The 13,075-nt window shown below is 36.1% G+C and overlaps 1 long non-coding RNA gene across 1 annotated transcript in view; it reads left to right on the forward strand.

Annotated features, from left to right (window-relative positions):
- LOC134735564 (uncharacterized) overlaps window positions 1-13,075 on the forward strand; it is a 111,990-nt gene that overhangs the window by 74,139 nt on the left and 24,776 nt on the right. The gene's annotated exons all lie outside the window — the stretch shown is intronic.

The following is a 13,075-nucleotide window of genomic DNA, read 5'->3' on the forward strand; positions in this document are numbered from 1 at the left end:
GAGATCTTTTGCTCCTAAGATTCCGCTCATAGCTTTGATTCTGACTGTCTTCCCAGGGTAACTCTCCTTGGGAAAGGTTTCTTATGATTCCCATTCTTCCTAAAAGCAGGCTGCCCATACTCCCTTGCCTTGTGCTTTTTTCTGAATATGCATGGTTGACATGTTTCTGGCTACTTGGGTGTACGTATCTTGCCAATGCCCCTACCAGCCCTCAATATTTGAGGTTTCTTGAATATTATTGGTGTTTTGTCATCAAAAGACTTCAAGCAAGTGACATCAGAAAGCACTGACATCAGCGGCTGGCAGAGTTAATGCTGACAACTGAGAACAGAAATGTTTGGGGAAAATAATTTAAAATAATACTAAAATTAATGATGTTCAGTTCTATCAAGTCATTCAGTTAGTATTTAGATGTATACATGGTTGTGAAATAAACGTATGCTTCTGAGATGAGAGAGTAAGCAGATGGATTTTCCTACATACATCTTATTTTTTGACATCCTAGGACAGTTATTTATGATCAACATTGCAAGATTTAATCTTTATTTTAATTGTTTAAGGTACTTCATCTTTGTATTGCTGGCTAGCTAGAACAGAAGTACCTTGAGGTAAAAATTCTGTAGTGTGCTTTCCTTAACTTATAGCAGTATCTTTGGAAAATTCACTGACCAAATTCAGGAAGTTTACTTTTTACTGAGTACCATCATGTTACAGGCAAAGTACTGCGTGCTTTATACTGCTTGGCATTTGATTTAATATTCATAAAAACCTTATTAATGACGTGTTTTTACACACAAGAATATGGTGTCTCAGAATGACAAGTGATATGCTGCACCACGATTTGGATATATTAATAGCAGAGCTAGAATTTGAAACCAGCATCTCTGATTTAGCAGCTGCTTATATTTTCACCACTTAACACTAGTTCCTATCAATTCATCGATTCATTCATACAGCACAAATGTGCGAAATATGGCTCCGTGCCAGGCACTGGCCTAGGAACTAGAGATGCAGTGCTGAACAGCAACAAAAACAAGACTCCCAGCCATTCTGGAACTCCTACTCTGAGTCTTGACCTTTATGGTTCAGGATTGTCCCCAAATCAGTAATCTGTATTCATTTCTTCACCCTTATCTTGAATATATAAAATCCAATGTGCAAGGTTACTATGTTGCATATACAAAATTAAGTGTCCAGTCTCTTCAGTTTTCCTTATACGGCCATATGCTTCTGATCCACCAAAAAGTTTCCTTCCCAGGGTAAAGGAGTAGACTTTTCCCTGAAGTCAGTAAAGGGAAATACACATCCAACAGACCCAGATATGGTAGATCATTTTTTTCCCAGAAGATTTCATGGGTTTCAATAAAAAACTTCATTATTTCCAGACTACATTGTGAAATTAATTTTAATTAGCAAAACCCTCTTTTATGAGTTGAATTATGTCCCACCCAAAAGATATGTTGAAATCCTGCCCCCTAGTACCTCAGAAGTGATCTTAATTGGAAATAGTTGCTGATGCAGATGTAATTAGTTAAGATGAGGTCATAATATAGTAGAGTGGGCCCCTAAACCTGTAGGATTGGTGTCCTTAAAAGAAGAGGAAAAACTTGGACACAGAGATGCACAGAGGGAAGTTGACGGAAGAAACACAAGCAGAAGAATGTCATGTGGTGATGGAGGCAGAGATTGGAGTGATGTATCTACAAGCTAAGGATTACCAAGGACTGCAAATACAGAAACCTAGAAGAGACAAGAAGGGATTCTCTCCTAAACTTTTAGGGGGAGCCTAAGCCTACTAACATTTGGGTCTCTGGCTTCTAGCCTCCAGTATTGTGAGACAATAAATTTCTGTTGTTTTAAGCCACCCAGTTTTAAGTAATTTGTTACTTGGTCTTTGAAAATGAATACACCTTTATATTTCTTTTTCTTTTTCTCACTCTCTTTTCTCTCTCCTTTTTTCCTCCTTTCTACTCTTCTTATTCCTCTACTCCTTCTTGTTCTTTTCTCTCATCTCTCACTAACCAGCAGCAAGAAATTTTTTAAAAATTACTTAAGTCACCATGTCTTCCAACTTAATTGATTTCCCAGGTCTGACATAATCTTAGCTGTTACCTTGCAAAAGCCACTGTCTGAATTATTTGATAAAGTTCCCCTTTTATCCATGAATGCCAATGAATGCTTGAAAGGTTCAGAAACTCTCCCCTCAGTCTATGATGTTACAAAATACATGAATTGCTGGCAAAGTCTTGGAGCAATGTTGCTGCTCCATTTGGAGATGCTGAAGCATCTGTTTCATTGATCCTCTGGCATCTTTATGTCTTAGAAGACATGCAATAGTCTTCCTTAAGGGAGTTGTTACAGTGCACTGCAAACAATTAGCAAGTCCCAGGACATGTGAACATGTGGATGCTTACCAGTCCCAGGTAGATGGGGTATTTTTCCTTGGTACTCAGTGTCACAGCTAATCATATTTTGCCTCTCACAGAAGCACTGGGCCACTTCAAGAAGCAATATTTCTACTCCAGATAATCACACTGCCCTGCTGGCTATGCAAATAATCTAGTATAGAACATCCTTCTTGAAAGCCTTTGCTCAAGGAAATGTTATGTTAAGACATGATTTTGTGCAACTAAAAAGGAACACTTGTCATTGACTATTTCCTTCTTTTAACATCTCAGCTTGCAAAGTTTTCTTGGTTACTTTGCCCTTTTATGTCAGGAACAATAATGAACAAGAAAAGAGCACAAAAACATTAGAGAAAGCTCACTTCATTTTTCAGGTCAATGCAGTTTTAAATGTATAATACACTTTTCAAAATAGGAATAAATAATATTTTCTAAGAAAGTGTATGTACTTTATGTAACAAATAATTATAAAGTGTTTTTATTATTCCTAGGGACCATAAAAGAGACAAGCTGGGAATATTATAATCTATTTCCTTAACTCGTTTTCAGTCTAGCAGAGGAAGCAAGCACATATACAGATGACTACCTTTCATGCACAGGATATACAGGGCAGGCTGAATGACACATTGGAAAAATGTGCAGGCTCTGGAGTCACATTATCTATGTTCGAATCCTGGCTCAGACATTTGCAAACCTCTAATCGTGAGCAAATTACTTAAACTTCTAAACTTCCGTACTCTCACTGGTCACTAAGTCCCCAGTCATGAGGCCATTTTGAGGGCCCTACAAGTTAATTTCAACATAAAGCATCAGCATTGTTCCAGGCACATTGGGAGCTCTTAGAAATAGTAAGTTTTTATTCTACAAGAGGAAAAAAAATGGGCAAAGAGACTGAATATAAGTAGCCTGTTACAATAGGAATGCTGTTGTGGAATATTAACAATCTGGAAGCTATTCAACTTTGGCTGTGCTGAGTAGCTTCACAAATCTGTTCAACTCTCTCTACAAAGACCAACTAGTGACAACAACCAAAGAAGGGGGGAAAAAAAACCAGAACTACAGGACATATGAAACAATGACTTAAAAAGAGGCAGTAACATTCTCACCACCTGCCCTGTCATCTCCTGAGGTATCAGCAGCTGCTCCAAGGAGAACACTATCTATGTCATACATGGCAATTACTTGGATGATTTTCTACAGAGACTTGCTATTTTTCTGTTGACAAGGCACGTTGAATTGATCATTTGGCATTATATCATATTCAATTTACTGTCTCATGACACTTTATTTGTTTTATATAAGGTGCTGTGTGCCAGAGGGCTCTGATGATGTTGGAAATGTATCACTTCAGTCACTCACCTCTACTGCTAATCTTTTTGCTGCCAGCTTTTTAAACTTGAATTAATTTGGCAACGTAGCTGTGAAGTAAACATAGAAAATCTACTTTTGAACATAGGTAAAGCCAGCTGGAAGCTGAGGTGTAAGGTAAAAGAACGTACTTTGTTGGAGTTCGTTAATACCAGATTTTTACCATTTGTGATACCAGATTTTTACCATTTGTTAATATCAACTTTTTAAAGAATAAACTATTTTAGAAAAGTTTTAGATTCATGGAAAAGTTATGAAGATAGTTCAGAGAGTTACTATACATCTAACAGTTTCCCCTATTGTTAGCATGTTATATTGTGTATGATACATTTGCAGCAACTAATGAACTAATATTGATGCATCGCTGTTAACTACAGTCCATACATTTTCAGATTTCCTTAGATTTTTCCTAATGTTCTTTTTTTATTCTAGCTTGTGACCCAGGATACACATTATGTTTAGTGATCATGTTTCTTCATATTGGTCAGGCATTTAATAGAATTTCCTTAATTTTAAAGTATTTTTTCTCATGACGAGACTGAGAATTTGGGGATTTGTGAGGACTACAGAGCTAACATTCTATGCTCACCATCATATCATATCCAGTGTGCCATCGACAAGACTTAGCATGTCAACCCTGATTCCCTGGTTAAAATAGCGTTTGTCAGGTTTATACATTGTAAAGTTTCCCTTTTCTTCTTCTTTTCCATACTTCATTCTCAGGAAGGAAGTCAGGTAACTTGTATGGATTTCTGCTCCATCTCCTTGAGGGTAGAGTGTCTACACAAATTATTTGGAATTCTTTAATGCTTGATATTTGTCAACCCCCCCCATTTACTTATTTATTCAATTATTTACACCAATATGGACTTAAAGATATTTATTTTATACTTTGGGTTATAATCCAAAGCTATGCTATTTATTTTACAGCTTAAATTATTTTAGCTTTGGCCATTGGGGTTCATTGAGTTGGCTCTTATATCCTTTTTACATCCCCTCATCACTGTGGGTTGTTTAGTTTTCAGAAATTTTTGAAATACTTCCTTACTTTCTGCAAATACAAGATACTCAACAATCATCTTGCCCCAGCCCCATAATTGGCCATTTCTCCAAGAGGAACTTGTTCCACTTACGGGGGAATAGTCTTAGATAGTGAGATCTGACTATTGGGTATGCTCACTGCTCTTGGGGTGTCATTGCTTCTGATACCACCCTTTTTGCCAATTGCACTTCCTCATAATTCCCTAGGATCTCATGGACCTCAAAATGCCCAGGTCCCCACACACCAGCAGCTCTGAACAAGCTAGTCATCGGACAGCAGGGCAGAACCATCTTTTCCCTTTCCCTATATGAAAAGTTCTTTACCTGTGTCCAGTTTCTTCACTGCCCTTGCAATCAGCTTCCTAAGATAATTAGTGAGTTAAAACTTGGACAGAATCTTACAGTTGATTTTAAATAAGTGTTTGTTACATTGAATCGAATCTGATACTCTAATTCCCATTAAATTGTCAACAGCCAATAATGAATGAAAGTGTCACTATTCACACAGGACAATTGAATTTTTGGTAGAAAATATCTGAAAACACAGCCATGGCTCAAATAAATGACACCAAAAGGTAGCAGATGCTCAGGAAGATGTATATGCCAGGAAGCAACCCTCAGTGCAATGATTTCTGATCTAGAATCTTGAAAAATTAAAAGAATATGGAAAATCCTATAATACATCAAACAAAATTAGAATAAACATTGTTTTCGGAAATTTAGGCGGGTATATACATGTGCCAAGTCATTATGTTCATCACATCACAATTCACATGTTTACGAGGCTATTTTTTTCATAATTTTATGTAAGCATAAAGAAGATGTTAGAAATCTGGAAGATTTCTATGCCAAATCCTAATTTGGCAAATCAAATACTTTCAGTTCCATTTTTTTTCATTTCTTTGGAAACATTCTGCATCATTGATAAGGGCAGTGGCATGTCATACTGGTCAGTTTTTCTTTGCTGTGGTCTGCTGTTATGGATATGGAAAAGTAAAATCGGTCTGTGAGAGGAACCACGTTCTTTGCTTCTACTTCCAGGCTTATTATCTTTATTAAGTGACATTCCCATCCATCAGGTAAGCCGTAAGAAAATTAAGTATGTGGGTTTAGCTTTATACATAATTCAAGTTCTGCCATTCGTAACTGTGAAGCTTTAGCCCAGTAACCTCAGTTGACTCATTTGTAAAATGGAACTAATGATACTATGTACTGGTAGGGTTGTTGTAATTGCTAGGAACATTCAGTATGGCGTGCATTCAATAAATATTGTAAGCAAGTCAGTATTTTGTAAACTACAGATGACAACTTCTGAGTGAATCATGAAGTCAATTGAATGAGCTGTCTGAAACATTAAAATAATAAAATTATTTTATTAACAGCATGACTAACAGCGTACTTAACAGCTCAACAGAGTACACTCAAGTAGTTAGAGTACATTTAATATCCAAAACTTTTGTTCTGTCTGCGTGCATGCATGCTTGTATGTTTCTGTGTGTCTGTGTATGTGCGTGTGAGACTGTTATGTCTGTGTGTAAGTACTAAGTCATTAGTTAAAATGCATTTCCTACTAATGATCATGGTAAGAATTGTTTGAAATTCCAGACAGATACTTCTTTACTAGTAATTTAATTGACCCTTCCTTACCCTTCTTTAAAGCTCAGCTTTCCCTTTTGGGGTAAACCTTCATTTACCTCACTCTCTTGGTTAAAACATTTCTCACAATGTGAACCCCTAAATTGTACAGTTATCAGAGTCACATTGTTCATGTGATTGTTTAATTAATAGCTGCATCTCTTTTTAGCCTGTAAAGTTGCTGAAAGTCATGATTTGTCGTTTTTGCTCACACCTATGTTCCCTACATCTAACACAGTGCCTGGCCCACAACAGATGCTGATAAAATATTAAATGAATGAATGTGTCCTCCATTTCCTCCCACATCACTTCAAGCATATGCAGCCATTATGTCCTATAAATTCTTTGTACTTAGTATCCCTCAGGTTCATCCACTCCACTGCATTATTTAGGCAACTTAAATCTTCTTGTATGAATTTCAGCGATATTCTTCTAACTGGCTCCTTATCTATGCCCTGCTGCTTTTCCTCCCACTGAATCCAATTAATTTTCTCCCTAAGTGATTTTTTACTAAAATAAAAATCTGATCATGCCACCTCTCAGCTTAGTATCTTTCAATGGCATCTAATTGCCCTTAGGAAGATGTTTAAACTCTTATTATGTAGGGGGTACATACATTCACAGTCACAAATGCCATTGTGCAAGTTTTTAACTTTATTTTCTTATAACTCGATTTGATTTTCAGATTCCAAACTACATCTATCTGACTCAGAATCAATTTAATCACTTTAATGTAAACTCAGTCCAACTTAGTGATTTATCAGTCAATTAAGATTTATATTTCAGTCACATCAAGGACTACAACCCTCACATTCTCATTTTTTTTGCACTGCTTCTCCTATAGGAGTTGAGTCTAATCTATGGGAGAATAGGGGAGGATGACAGGAGGGCCTTACGCAATTGCCAACACAACACTTTAGGTAAAAGGGCTTCAACTTCTTGTGCTCCATCTACTGCATGTTCACATTGGCCTTCTAATTCTGGATGTGCTCTCTGAATCTCCACTGGAGGTGAGCTGATCTATTTTAGGCGACTTGGACTGTCCAAGGATGCTGATGTAGCTGTATTAGCTTTTCAGTGATGGTGGTCTACGGAGAGGACAGTCCTGCACGCCTCCAGTTTCCAGAGGTAATTGTCTACGTCAAAGCCTTCTGATGAGTGACCTCTGTGTTGCTACATTAATATTCCAAGCCAGCACTATGGCAAATGTGTCCTGTATCTTCTCAGTCTTCCTGTTTCTGTCTGCCCCTCTCTCTCCTATCTGCCTCCCGTTTCCATTCTTAAATACAATGACTCATTCAGAACCTATGGGAACGGCCATGTGACATGGCCTTTTAGAAACTGGGGATTACCACTGGGCGCCACTGTGTCCCTAAAAGCTTTCATCAGGCATTTGGACTATAAGAGCCACATAGTTTCATTGAAGCACTGATTTTTCCTTTTTTCAAATTCCCCAAAGTTGAAGTCCTCAAGGAGAGGATTCTATTCTATGAGTTCCCCATATTTCTCAGCACTTGCTAAACACTCTAGGATATAATATGACTGCAACTTTTCTTCAAAGCCTATAGGAATTTTAGTATCAAGAATGGAAGAAAAAATTGAGCTGTGCTCACTTACATCCTGTATTTTATCTTTGGATGATGACTTTGATACATTTATAAATGACCAATTTGTCTCTATCCCTTTTATTCTCCCAAGTTGAAAACTTCACTCTGGGATTTATGGTTATGTAGAGACTTTCACAGAAACCTAACCAGTTGGAGTTGGAGGTCGTGGTAGCATTTATTTTGCCAAGCATTGTTCTAAGCACTTTGTTTCATTATTTCATTTGATTCTTACAACAAATATCTGAGGAAGGTATGACTACTATTTTTTGCCAACGGGGAAATACAAATATGAAAAAGAAGTAATCTGTTTATAATTGTACAACATATGGTAAGAAAAAATATAATCCAGAGACACTTCTGTTGTTGTCCTTGTTGTGTATTGTTTTTGGCCTGTATTTATTTTCTCTTCCGATTTTTATTTTTTAAACAAATTTTATTGTTTATATTTGAAGTTTGCAAGTTGATGTTATGAGATATACATAGTAAAATGGTTACTACAGTGAAGCAGATCAACCTATCTATCATCTCAGTTACAGTTTTTTGTGACATGAGCAGCTAAAATCTACTTATTTAACAAGAATCCCTAGTATTGTACAATTTTATGAACTATGACCCCCATATCGTACATTAGATACCTAAACTTGTTCATACCACATATCTGCTATTTTGTATCATTTGACCTACATCACTCCTGTTTGCTTCTCCCACTCCCCCAAACTGGTAACCACTGGTTTATTCTCTATCTCCATATATTTGACCTTCTTAAAAAATTATTGTGCATGTAAGTGTGATCGTGAGATATTTTTCTTTTGAGTCTGGCGTATTTTACTTAGCATAATGTTCTTCAGGCCCATCTTTATCTATTCATCCATCAATGGACACTTCATTTGTTTCTATATTTTGGTTATTGTGAATCATGATGCAGTGAACATGGAAGTGTAAATACCTTTCCAAGGTGGTGATTTCATCTTCTTTGGCTATATACCCAGAAGAGGGATGACTGGGTCATATGGCAATTCTATTTTTAATTTATTTACAAATTTCCATACTGTGTTCCATAATGGCTGTACCAATCTTCATTCCCATCAATAGGTATCAGAGTTCCCTTTTCTTCACATCCTTGCCAACATGTCTTATCACTTGTCTTTTTGATAATAGTCATCTTAACACTGTGACATCATATCTCCAAGTAGTTTTAATTTGCATTTCCCTAATGATGACTGATGTTGAGCACTGTTTTATTTATCTGTTGGGCATTTTTATATCATCTTTGGAGAAATGTCTGCTCAAGTCCTTTGCCCATTATTTTAATCTTACCCAGAGACCATTAATTTGGAGTTCGTGTTTTCAATTATTTTACTATGGTGCAAACATTTCCATGATTCATAGTGCCTCCATATCTTGGTGTCAGATGTTTTCACCTCTGGGTAGAACATTCTTTCTCTGATTTTCTTTTCCTTATCATTTAAAATTAAATGCATGAATCCACCTCCTCTAAAAGAAAGGTATCTTCTTTATCACCTATCTCCCTTTTCCCCTGTTGCCTAATTTCACATGTTTCTTCTTTGTGATATTGCCATGCCCCCTGCTGCTCTTCATCCTTCCAGGCACCAGTGTCCTGTAATGGCTGCTTTAACTGTTTATGTGTCAATCAGATCATGAGTTTAGTAAAATTTTGGCAAAAACCATAACTTCTGGATATCTGTACTCCAATGCATAATACAGTGTGGCATATTAATGAGTCTTTAGAATAGTTTGTTGAATGAATTAGTGAGGAATGAAGGCACCCTGCAGTGTTGATGTTCAAATAAGAGAAACTTTGAAAATGAGAAATATGGCAGGTTTAAATATGCCTGTTTAACAATAATAGAAAATCTTGTTTTTAGGTCTCTGGGAGACGGGTAAAAATAGCAGTTCTTCTGAGGCTAATAACTCTCACTAACCTTAGATATCCATCTTGTTCCTTTGGCTTTGAAGTAAACATCTGAAATGGTATGTTTTCCCAAAGGTGTCTATTGTTCATGAGTTTTGAAGTTACTAAAATACCAGTAAAGGAATATTCTTTCTGCTGCTTGCAAGGATTATCTGTGATTTTTCTGAAGTCAATCTTCAGAATCTCAACAGGAAAAAGACTACCACAGGTTCCTGTAAGAAGTCCTATAGGTCTGGCTTTGAGTAATAGCTATGGAAAGAATTGTGTGGGCAGCAGCCAGTGGGACCAAAAAACAGAAGTTGTCACAGCACTGGGGCACAATTAGTTCAAACATATCCAGGAGAAACAAAAAGAGTTTCATGGACTAAGACACCTGGACTCTTGGTAAATTTCCCAACCACTTTACCCACCAGAAAGAGCAGTATTGGGTGGCTAAATGTGGAAATGTGAGTCATGTCTACTAGAGCCAGCAGTTATGTTGTTTGGCCAAATGGCTAACTTTCAAGGGTATCCACAGAAAATATTCAAGACTAAAAACCTGGCAGAACTTATTACTAGCCCATTGAAAAAAAAACCACATTTGTCCTGTTCTCTATATTCCCTAGTACAAGCATCTACTAAAGGTCAACTGTTGATTTATTAAGGAAAGATAAATTAGGAATTCAAACAAAATGTTTGCAGAATGTCAGAAACGCAAGAGCCTGAACTAATTACTTGAACATAACTGCTTGAGATTTGACCAAGAATCAATTCATTAGCATTCAGCACCATCTCTTTTGCATAAGGAAGGAAAATAAAACACGCCAAAAAGAATGGACAGTTTCTAGGAGTGAATAAAGGAATAGCCTTTTGAGAGCAAAACTGCATAATCTGCTGTATATTTTAGGTGCAATTATCAAATGTTGATATGCTATTCAGCTTGCTAATTGCATTTCTGAATTCAGTGTGTGAAATATTGAAGGCATTTAAGAACCACAATAGTGGGAAATGGTTTCCAAGTGCTAATAGCTAATGTCAAGCAATTTAAGTATGATGAATGCTACTGAATTCTTCAGATAGACATATATACCTCTAAAAACGTAAATAAAGATTCCTAGATTTGAAGACACCTTCCTCCTCTATTTTTATGGTAGCAATTTCTATATACAGACCTTTGATTAACTTTTAAATTAAATTATGTTTTCTAGCATCATAACCAATTTCTGAACAATCAATTGTACTATCTATGCAGGTGAATTTGCAAAACTTTCACTATTTTTATAGTCAAATGCTGACATACTGTTTTTTGACTTTGTGTTCTTCATTTGTTTGGAGGTAGAGAGTGAACAAAAGCTTCTAGAGAAAATTCCTCAATACCCTACTTAACTCTTGATTGTACACGGGTACACAACATTAATCTCTTCTCAGATTTTAAACACAGAAAATTTGTGGTCCTCTTTTCCTTATATCTCCAAAAGCACAAAGCAAGTAAAGGGTATACTGGAAGCAGTCAATTCATACTCAGTTGACTAACTCTACTCATATTCCTTCCAAGACACTGCAACATTTTGCCTGTTGTCTCATATAATAATAGTTCCCTGTATTTTTGTTTATATGTTGATTTTTTAGTCCCAAGCATTCCTCAATTCTAAATAATAAATCTTTAAAATAATTAAGAGTCATCACTGGATATGATTATTTTTTCCAATAATATTAGATACTTTCCAAATATTTAATAAGCCTGTTTTCAAGATGTAGTGCATAGCAAAAAAATAATAAGAATTGTTATGTGTTATAATCTGGGTATTAATGACCATCTGGGAAAGCTGATAGCCCAAGGAAATATCCTATGGTGACTTTATGATTTCTATTATAGCTCATTTGTTTCATTTTAATTAGGTAAGAAAAGAAAAGAAATCTCTTCCCTCACTGTGGCTGTCTGAAGGAATAATAGTGCCCTGGGCAACAGGTATGCCTGTTTTTATTAAATTGGCAACAAAAATAGGATTCAGTTTCTTAGAACTGATTAACCCTTGGGGAAGGAAGATCTTGAAAGTACTATACAAACTGTCATTTTGCAGCCTTTTAATTGATACACACACACACAACTCCTGTTTATAAAACATCTAAAATAGCATTTTTGAATGTGTTTTAAGATTTTCTGGTGAATTATCAGCAGAATATAGATGTTTCCAGAATGAAATAATGTGATTGATGACATAATTTTATGCAAGCGAATGCTCTTTGATTATCATATCAAAAATGCTGTCTTTCTGAAAATGACCAAAGATGTTTTTTCACAATAATAAGTAGATTAGATGAATCTGATAGTAAATAGTTATAAAAATATGCAGGTTTTCAGTGCTGTTATTTGGTTGGATAATTTAAAATAAATGAATACTGAACATTCATGTACCTGAAAAATTCTTACTTATTGTTATACATTACAATCAGAGATAGAATATTTAAAAGCATGAAATACAAAGCAAGGTCTTTTGCTCCATAAAATATCAAATTCAAATTAAACATAAATAAATTGTTCACTAATGGGAATCGAGAAATGTTTTGCCTTGCTTGTTGGAGCAGAGAGAGGTCATGAGAAAGAAAACAAGACAAAGACAAGAAAGTTTGAGGAAAGGCACTGAACAGAAAATTTAGTAGAAAAGATATGGAAAATAAAAAACCTAGGGAAATAATGATAATAAGACACTAAATGTGAAAGAAAGATAATAGTAAGATACCATTCACAGCTGGGTGTGGTGGCTCATGCCTGAAATCCCAGCACTTTGGGAGGCCAACGCCCATTGGCTTGGGCTTAGGAGTTTGAGGCCTGCCTGGGCAACATGGCGAAACCCAGTCTGTACAAAAAATACAAAAATGAGCTGGGTGTGGTGGTATACTCCTGTAGTTCCAGCTAATGAGGGGCTGAGGCAGGAGGATGGTTTGAACCTGGGAGGTTGAGGCTGCAAAGGAGCCAAGATCACGCCACTTACTCCACTTACTCCAGCCTGGGTAACAAAGTGAGACTTTGTCTCAAAAGAAAAAAAAAAAGACAAAGAAATTTCATTCAGCAAATATAGTTAAGAACAAACAAATACAAAATTCAA

Source organism: Symphalangus syndactylus, chromosome 22, assembly GCF_028878055.3.
Source record: "Symphalangus syndactylus isolate Jambi chromosome 22, NHGRI_mSymSyn1-v2.1_pri, whole genome shotgun sequence".
Taxonomy (NCBI): Eukaryota; Metazoa; Chordata; class Mammalia; order Primates; family Hylobatidae; genus Symphalangus; species Symphalangus syndactylus.